Source organism: Tamandua tetradactyla, chromosome 12 (genome assembly GCF_023851605.1).
Source record: "Tamandua tetradactyla isolate mTamTet1 chromosome 12, mTamTet1.pri, whole genome shotgun sequence".
NCBI classification, from domain to species: domain Eukaryota; kingdom Metazoa; phylum Chordata; class Mammalia; order Pilosa; family Myrmecophagidae; genus Tamandua; species Tamandua tetradactyla.
The window spans coordinates 54,808,604-54,816,073 of NC_135338.1; the positions used below are offsets into that span (position 1 = coordinate 54,808,604).

General features: G+C 46.7%; 1 long non-coding RNA gene across 3 annotated transcripts; it reads left to right on the forward strand.

Moving 5' to 3' along the window:
* The first annotated feature begins 732 nt into the window (after positions 1-732).
* Positions 733-7,087, forward strand: LOC143651514 (uncharacterized). 3 transcript variants are annotated; one of them, XR_013160000.1, is made up of 4 exons: positions 733-824; positions 1,320-1,466; positions 1,861-1,986; positions 6,906-7,087. It is a non-coding gene; the product is annotated as an uncharacterized LOC143651514 (long non-coding RNA). The 3 variants fall into 3 exon arrangements; XR_013160002.1 differs by lacking the exon at positions 6,906-7,087 and adding an exon at positions 3,509-4,913; XR_013160001.1 differs by lacking the exons at positions 1,861-1,986; positions 6,906-7,087 and adding an exon at positions 1,655-1,847.
* The last annotated feature ends 383 nt before the right edge of the window (positions 7,088-7,470 follow it).

Below are 7,470 nucleotides of genomic sequence, written 5' to 3' on the forward strand. Positions count from 1 at the left end.
GGAAATGCCTGCCCTTTGGTTTGATCTCTCGGGTTCCACTGTTCTTTCTCTCCTATTTATTTGGATATTGAACTTCTAATTTTCTTATTTTTAGTTTGTCTACCTTATCCATTTTCTGGAAGATCTCAATTTTTTCTTCTCATCCTTCTTTTGAATTTTCATTAGGGCTGTCACGTTTTAAATTTCTAAGCACTCTTAATTTTCCCTGGATGCTCCTTTAAAAAATAGCATACTGCTCAAGTTTCAAGACTACAAGTAGTTCTTAGGGGTGGAAAACCTGGATTCTGAGCCCGACTGCCTGGACACAAATCCTGCCCGCCCCCCACCCGCTCCCAAGTAGTATAACTTTGGGTAATTACATAACTACTTTGTGCTTGCTTCTCTCATCCATAAAATGAGGATAATAATAACAAACCCTACCTCACAGGGTTTTTGTAGAGATTAAAGCAAGCCCTGTGTGCTGGGTATTATTATTACAATCACCCTTTTAAGCTCTCTGAGGATCTTAGCAATAGTTTTGTGTTTAAAGTTTCCTTCTCCCTGCAGTGTCCTCATTTGCCCCATCTTACTTTTCTTGTCTGCTTGTTTTGGCCTCTGTCATTGGCTGTCACGCGTACGAAAGAAAGGGGCCCCAGCAAGTTGAGTGGAGCTCAGCACCTATGGGCGGAGCTTATGCCAGCTGCTTCACTTTGATTGGCCAAGTTCTTTCACCCAGGAACCCCCATTTTCATATTTTTAGATGCCTTCTCACAGGCTCAGTGGGTTCTCTTTCTCTTACCTGGGAGGTAAATGCTGGGTGCCAGGATCCTGGAAGCCAGGTGGAGGTAAAATCTAGGGATCTCAACCTTCATTATGCAAATTTTACTTAATCTGTAGCCAATTCGGCAACTTTCTGTTTACCCTTGTCTGACAACAAACCTCTATTTTTCTGCCCAAGTGGGGCAGGGTGGACATTCAACCAATGCTACTCTTTTTAAAAATATTTTTTTTGCTCTATCTTCACCCCACTTCCTAAAGTAGCTATGGCTGCCAATGTTTTAGTCTTTGGGAGATTTATAAGTATAAATTGGGTTACTTTTTGGCTTTCTCCACTGCTGACTAAGGATTCCGCTTTCTTGGATCTGCTGCATCAGTTAGCCCTGCTTCAGCTTTTCAGAGTCGGGATATTTGCTGCCTGTGTTTCCTTCTGTGCTTCTTTGCCTTTGGGGATACCACGTGGACAAAGGCTCAGAGTTTGGGTAGCATAAAAACAGGAGCACTTGCTATGTGCTAGATGCTATTCTAAGTATGCCACTCATATATACTCTCAAATTCTTAAGTCACCCCTATAGAGGCACAAAAGAGCAAAAGAGGCTGAGTGGCCTCTGGCCAGCTTGTGAGGGGCAGAGCCAGGATACGAACCAGGAAGTCTGACGCCCAAGTCCAAGTTCTTCGTTACACTGCTGCAAACCCTGTGGTCTCCGTGGGTGAGTGGGGGAGGGACCAGCCCTCCCGGGGCCAAACTGTCCTTATGAATACCCATTGGTTTTACTGTCAAGTCTCCTTTTAAAGAGTATTTTCAAACAAATGTTACAGGGAATCGCCTCATGATCTTTTAGGTTACTTTTAAATGTCTCAAAAGGTAGATGAATGTTTGCTTCCTGTGCATCTACAGGCTGAGATGTCACTTCCTCCCGGGATGCCTCCGTCTCACCCCAGCCTGAGGCTGCAACATCTGAAGCCATGGGCACGTGATCACCACCCCACCATCCTCGGCCACCCCAAGCTCCTTCCTAACAGACTGGACAGGGGTTAATGAAACTGCTCAGAATTCCTTAGTAACATCTTTGCCTATCTGTAACTTTTCCTTTTCTTCTTCAGCCCTTTTTTTTCAGGCCAACAGAAAGTCACCTCTCCTACCCCCTCATGTTAATTCAAAAGAAACTTGCTGTAATTGCAAGAAGAGTCACAGTTTCCTCTCCATGGCAGCACCTGCTAAAGCCTGCTGTAAGCACTAGAGCGTGCACAGTCAGAAGAAACCCCTAGAGTTTACCTTTGCCTAATTCTAACAGTAAAGATCACCCCCAGCGAGCAGGCTAAGCCACCATTTCTGAATATGCGATGCGTGAAGTAGTATGGCTTGAACGACGACGCAGGCTCCACTTAAGCCCACCCCTTAACCCACATCACCTCACCTTATCCTAAACCCCTCCCCTACACGTGATGCTCGCCGCTGAGTGCACCAGGCAACCAACACACATTGGGCAATAACACACCCACTGCGGGTGGCTTCTGGTGGTCATTCTCTTGGGAGCAAGGTCCATCTTTCCCACATGGGTACATTCCTTCCACCCAGGGCCTGATGTGGAGTAAGTGCTCCACATACACCTGTGAATGCACAGGTCAGCGCTGGCTTCCCCTCCAGCTCTCTCCTCCCCATTGGTGGTCCTGTAGCCAGGCCGGCTCCCCTCCCACATCCGTGCCCCCACCTTGCCACCCCTCAGTTGGCTGGATAATCTACCCGCTTCCTTGGCTTCCTACCTCTTAGCTTGGTCCCCTAAGTATGGCCCCAAGCTGCCCTCTTAGGCATGATGAGGAAATTCATCTTTCCTGGCTCTGGACTGCAGGTTCTGTCTTTGATTCTCTGCACCATCTGCTCTAGCAGGGCATAGGCTGGGTCTTATATTAAGAGACGAGCTGAGGGACTAGAACAGAGTCCCTGAATTCGGCGGCTTACACAGAGAGAGACTGGTCTATTTTTCTCCCGCATTAGTACCTGCCTATTGCTGCACAGGGTAAATGATTGGCTCCCATCTCATGACCCCTTTCCATATCTGTACTCTCTGCCATGTGTCTTTCCCCACTAGAGTTGCAGTGGACCTCCCTGTGCTGGGGTTAGGGTTCAGGCACATGCTTTTGGAATGTGGGTAGAAGTTACAGCATGCTTGTGATACTAGGCCATAGGAGACATTGCATGCTCAGTTTGCTTTGCTCCTCCTGCTTTCCATCACAAGATGACCAATTCCTAGCTATTCTAGGAGGAGGAGAGAAAGGAGAGCAGACCCAGACCAAAATTCTAGCTCTGGTAGGCCAGCTGAGTCCAGGTAGATTAGCTGATGCTCAGCCAACCTGCTGAGAGAGATGAGTGCATATCGTATGCCACAGAGATTTCCGTGTTGCTACAGGGACAATCCAGGATGGGCAGACAGCTCTGCTCCATGAAGTTACTTGAGGAGCCACGTTGGAGGTCACCTCTGCCATCCTAGCCTGTGGCTCCCATCTGTCCAAGGCAGCTGCTACAGGCACCAGGAAGAAGAAAACCAAGGAAGCCCAGGGCAATTGGCTCATCTTTGGTGCCCCAGATTCTGTACCCAGCACTTCTGCACACATCTTATAGAACTGAACTTAGTCATATGGCCACACCTGGTTGCAAGGGAGGATGGGAAATATGACTGTATCTGGTGGCCATGTTCTCAACTAAAACTTAAGTGAGAGTGGTGATTCTATTACTTATTATTTTTTTTTTTAGAAAGGAAGAAGGGATACCAAAGGCAACTAACAGTCTCCACCAAAGTCCTACTCATGCGTCTGATCTAGCACATTCGCTCCCACTTTCCATTCCAGGAGGTGCCAGGCCCTGTGATGGGAGGGCTCTGACATGTCTCTACTGGCTGCTTTCCCAAAGCCAAATCATAATACTCTGCATTTCACTGTCTGCATTTCCAAACATTATTCTGAGCAGGGGTCCATCGACTTCACAAGATTGGGGTCAGGGATCCGTGATGTTTTATGCCCCTTCTAGGCCACAAAGAGGCCATATCCTTGTGCATTATTGACACCATCTTTAATTTGGTGACAGTTTCCAGCTTATAGACCCCTTAGTAATTCTACCTACATTGTCTTGGAGCAGGAATAGGCAGAAAGAGAAGCTGAGCTTTGAGAGAGGTTTCAACCAACCCCAAAGGGGCTCTGGAGCTGGGATAGTCCCTCAGATGCTTTGTATTGGGGCAAGGGGGTGGTCTTTGCACCTCCACATTGACAGGGCATTGGATGCAGGCCACCTGAGAGGGGGTGTGGCCTGTGGGTGAAGCAGCTCCCCTCAGTTGTAGGCAATTCTGGGGAGGGGTTCAGCTGTGAGCCATCATCAGCCAGCCCTCCACGCAGCTGGGACAGCCAGTGCCTGGGTCCTGGAGGGGGCATCTGGGTGGCTCCTTACAGCACCCATTTCTCCACTTTAGTCTAGCTTCCTGAGCCAACCTGTAAAATTCTGTCCTTTTGTTCCTTTCTGCACACTTGTAGCAAGCTTTGGCTAATAGCTCCAAGAGACCTTTAAATACCTTAGGAATTATCTTTTTGGATCTTGGAGGAAATTTTCGCCTTTGGATGTCAGATCCCACAACATTTCCATTCAAAGGGCTCTTGCTGTCTGGAGCAAGGGGTGGGTGCTAAGGAAGGAGTGGAAAATCTCCGGGCAGCCTGGCCTCGCTCCATTAAGCTCTCATGATTGGCTTGGCCCTCTGTCCACATTTCCCCCAGGAGATTGGATTCCAACACAGTGGAGCTCGGGGGCCCAGGGGACCAGAGGCTGTCAGACCAGCCAGTGCATTCTAAGCCAGAGGCTTTAGCTCCCTTTCTGGGCTTCCCAGATGCCCTTGCTGAGCTCTGCTTCAGCATAGGTATTCTTAAGTGTCTACACCACGGGCCCCTGAGCATAGTCTGGAGAAGTTTGTGGACTCCTTCTCAGAATATAAACCAGACAAAAAAAAATACAGAGAATTACAAAGGAAACCAATTGTATTGAAGTAAAGTTGCCAACATATTTTTAAGACAAATTTGTGATATAACAATATATGTGCTTCTTTTAGTGCATTGATACTCATCATAATATCAAAGTGATGAGCATAAATGATATTTTGAAATATTTGTGACAACTATAATATCATACAAAAGTGTCTGTGATTTTCCTTGGTTTCAAAGTACTACTAATAGTACGATTTATTACCTACAATATAATTTTTTTCCACTCATGTTCATTGATCCCCTGAATTCTTTTAAACCCTTTGGGAATCCATAAATGTTAGCATAAGAACCCCTATTTATGAGTGAATAGCTAGAAGAAGCTGAGTCCAGCCTTGGAGCCAGGAGTTGGGCTTTCTGGTTCAGCTGCAGTTCCTTCCTCCTCTCAGCAGATACAGAGCTGGCAGTCATTGGGCATTCTCACCATGCTGCCTGGGACTGACAACTACTTGTATCTATCCAGGCATCCATCCATGCATACATACATACATACATACATACATGCATGCATTCACTCAATTAATGTTTACAGAGCATGATTTCTGTGCATGGCTCCTTTCTGCTATCTCAAGGGGTTTCCAAACTGGTGGCAGAGAAACACACAAATAAATTATGGTATAATGTTGTTGGTGCTAACACCGAGGTTATGAGCAAGGTGAGGGAGAAGTAAAATTGAAGGCAGGGAGAGCACTCCAGGCAGAGGGAAGAGCATATGCAATGGCCCCAAGATGAGAAAGGGTCTGTCTGGCATGACTGAGAAACAGAAGGGCAATATAGTGGGGACGTGATGGGAGATGAGTGTGGTCAAATTCAGAGGTTTAGATTTCATCAGCCATGATGTTTTTGAACAAGATGATAACATGGTCAGGGATATGGATTGCGGAGGGGAAAGACTAGAGACAGGAAGACCAGTTAGGAGCTGGTGCAATAGGTCAAGTAAGAGATGATGAGTCCTGAGTTTAGGTACTGGCAAGTGATAGTGGAGAAAAGGGTTCAGGCTTAAGAGAAACTTCCTGAGTAGAAGGACTGGAGTTGATGGCCTGCGGGATGTGGGGGGTGAGGGAAAAGAGTCACCAGGGAGACTCTCAGCTCTCTAAATTGGAAGACTGGGAGTCTTCTCATACCCCTTAATCCAGATTGGGGATGCGGGTATAGAGTGGGGAAGAGGATGGAGATGAATTTAATTGTGAACCTTCTAAGTTTAAGTAAGTTCTTATAGTATACTGTTGTGGCTATGTTGGGTAGGAATCTGCTTCAATGGACAAGAGTCCAGAAGAGAGGCTTGGAAATTATCCCTCAAGAAGAGGAGGGACCCTTCCCAAATGTGCCTCTCAACATTGACCAAGAGGTGAATGGCAGCTGCAGATGGTTATGTCATGATTCTGTCCTGTAAAATGTTGAGTGTGGACAGATCATAGGGTGAGATGCAAAGTAGGGTACAACTCAGCTGTGAGTTGTGAGTCAGAGTTCGCTGTGGTCACTCTGGTCAGAGTGAAACCAGAGCAGGAGGAAGATCCAGAGTTTGTTCAGAACATGAGCAAAATGTTACGTTAAGAGGAAGGATTTCCACCTATAGGGACTTGCAAAAGGTAAATTGAGCTGGGCTAGTCCCCAGGAGAACCACTGTCCAAACATCACCCAAGACAGCAGATGAAAGACTTGGAGCCTTCTGGATCTCTTGTCTGGATCAGAAATTGAGACAGCGGGTCTGCAAGTAACAAAGATACAAATAAATCTCCACAGAGGAGATGTGAGTGTTTCCGGAGATGTCCCTTAGGACCGCTCTTGGACAGGCCAGAATCCAAGGGCTTAAAAGGAGGTGGTGGCCTATTGGTTGAGTCAGCGTTAATACCGATGAAATACAGCTTCAGTAGTCACCCAGTTGATCTTTCTTCTTGAAAGCTCTTGCAAAACCATAAAATTAATGGAACAGCATTTAAAAACAGCTCAGTAATTCTCAGAGCTTAATTTCAGCCTGTGGCTATGGCAGCGACTACGAGGCAGTGACAGTTTTCCCAAAGCAGGAAACATTTCAATGTGTTGCTCCGTCTGTGGCCTTTGGTCTGTCTCTCGGTTGATATATTTTGTAGGCCTTCTTCACAGGGGTTACTTAATTTGTTTTGTTGCAGATTAAGTGTCTTCCCCCAGGGAGTCTGCCCTCTGGCTTTGGCAGACGCGGCATTTCCAGCTGAGAGAGGAGTTGTGTTTGGGCCAACTTCAGGGGGAGCTTGAATCTGCTGGTCCCCACATTTCATAACAAGCAAGAGCTTCTTGGGGCTTAACCTCGGGGCGGCAGTGGCAATAAATTCTTTCTCTGGATCCCTGTCTCTACTTTATTTTCCCCCTTTCTCAGTAGTTTGGCTCTTCTCTTTCTGCATCTGCCTTACTGTTATCTTTGTCCTGTCTCTCTCTTTGCCCTGAGTTCTCTTTCGCTTCGAATATGTCTGTTTCTGTCTCTCAATTTTGTCTGTCTGTCTCTCCATGTCTTTTTATATCCCTCTCCCTTTGTCTCTAAGCCCTGAAGACATGCCAGCCCATGCCCAAGGGCCAGGTTTTGTTGTTGTTGTCTTCAGCTGTTTGGCAGGGATTTGGGAAATCCTAGAGCCCCTCTTAGAGAGTCCTAACACCTGCATTACCACGTTCGCAGAAAATAAACTTTTTTGTTCCATGATTAACCCTTCGCTTTCCACCTTA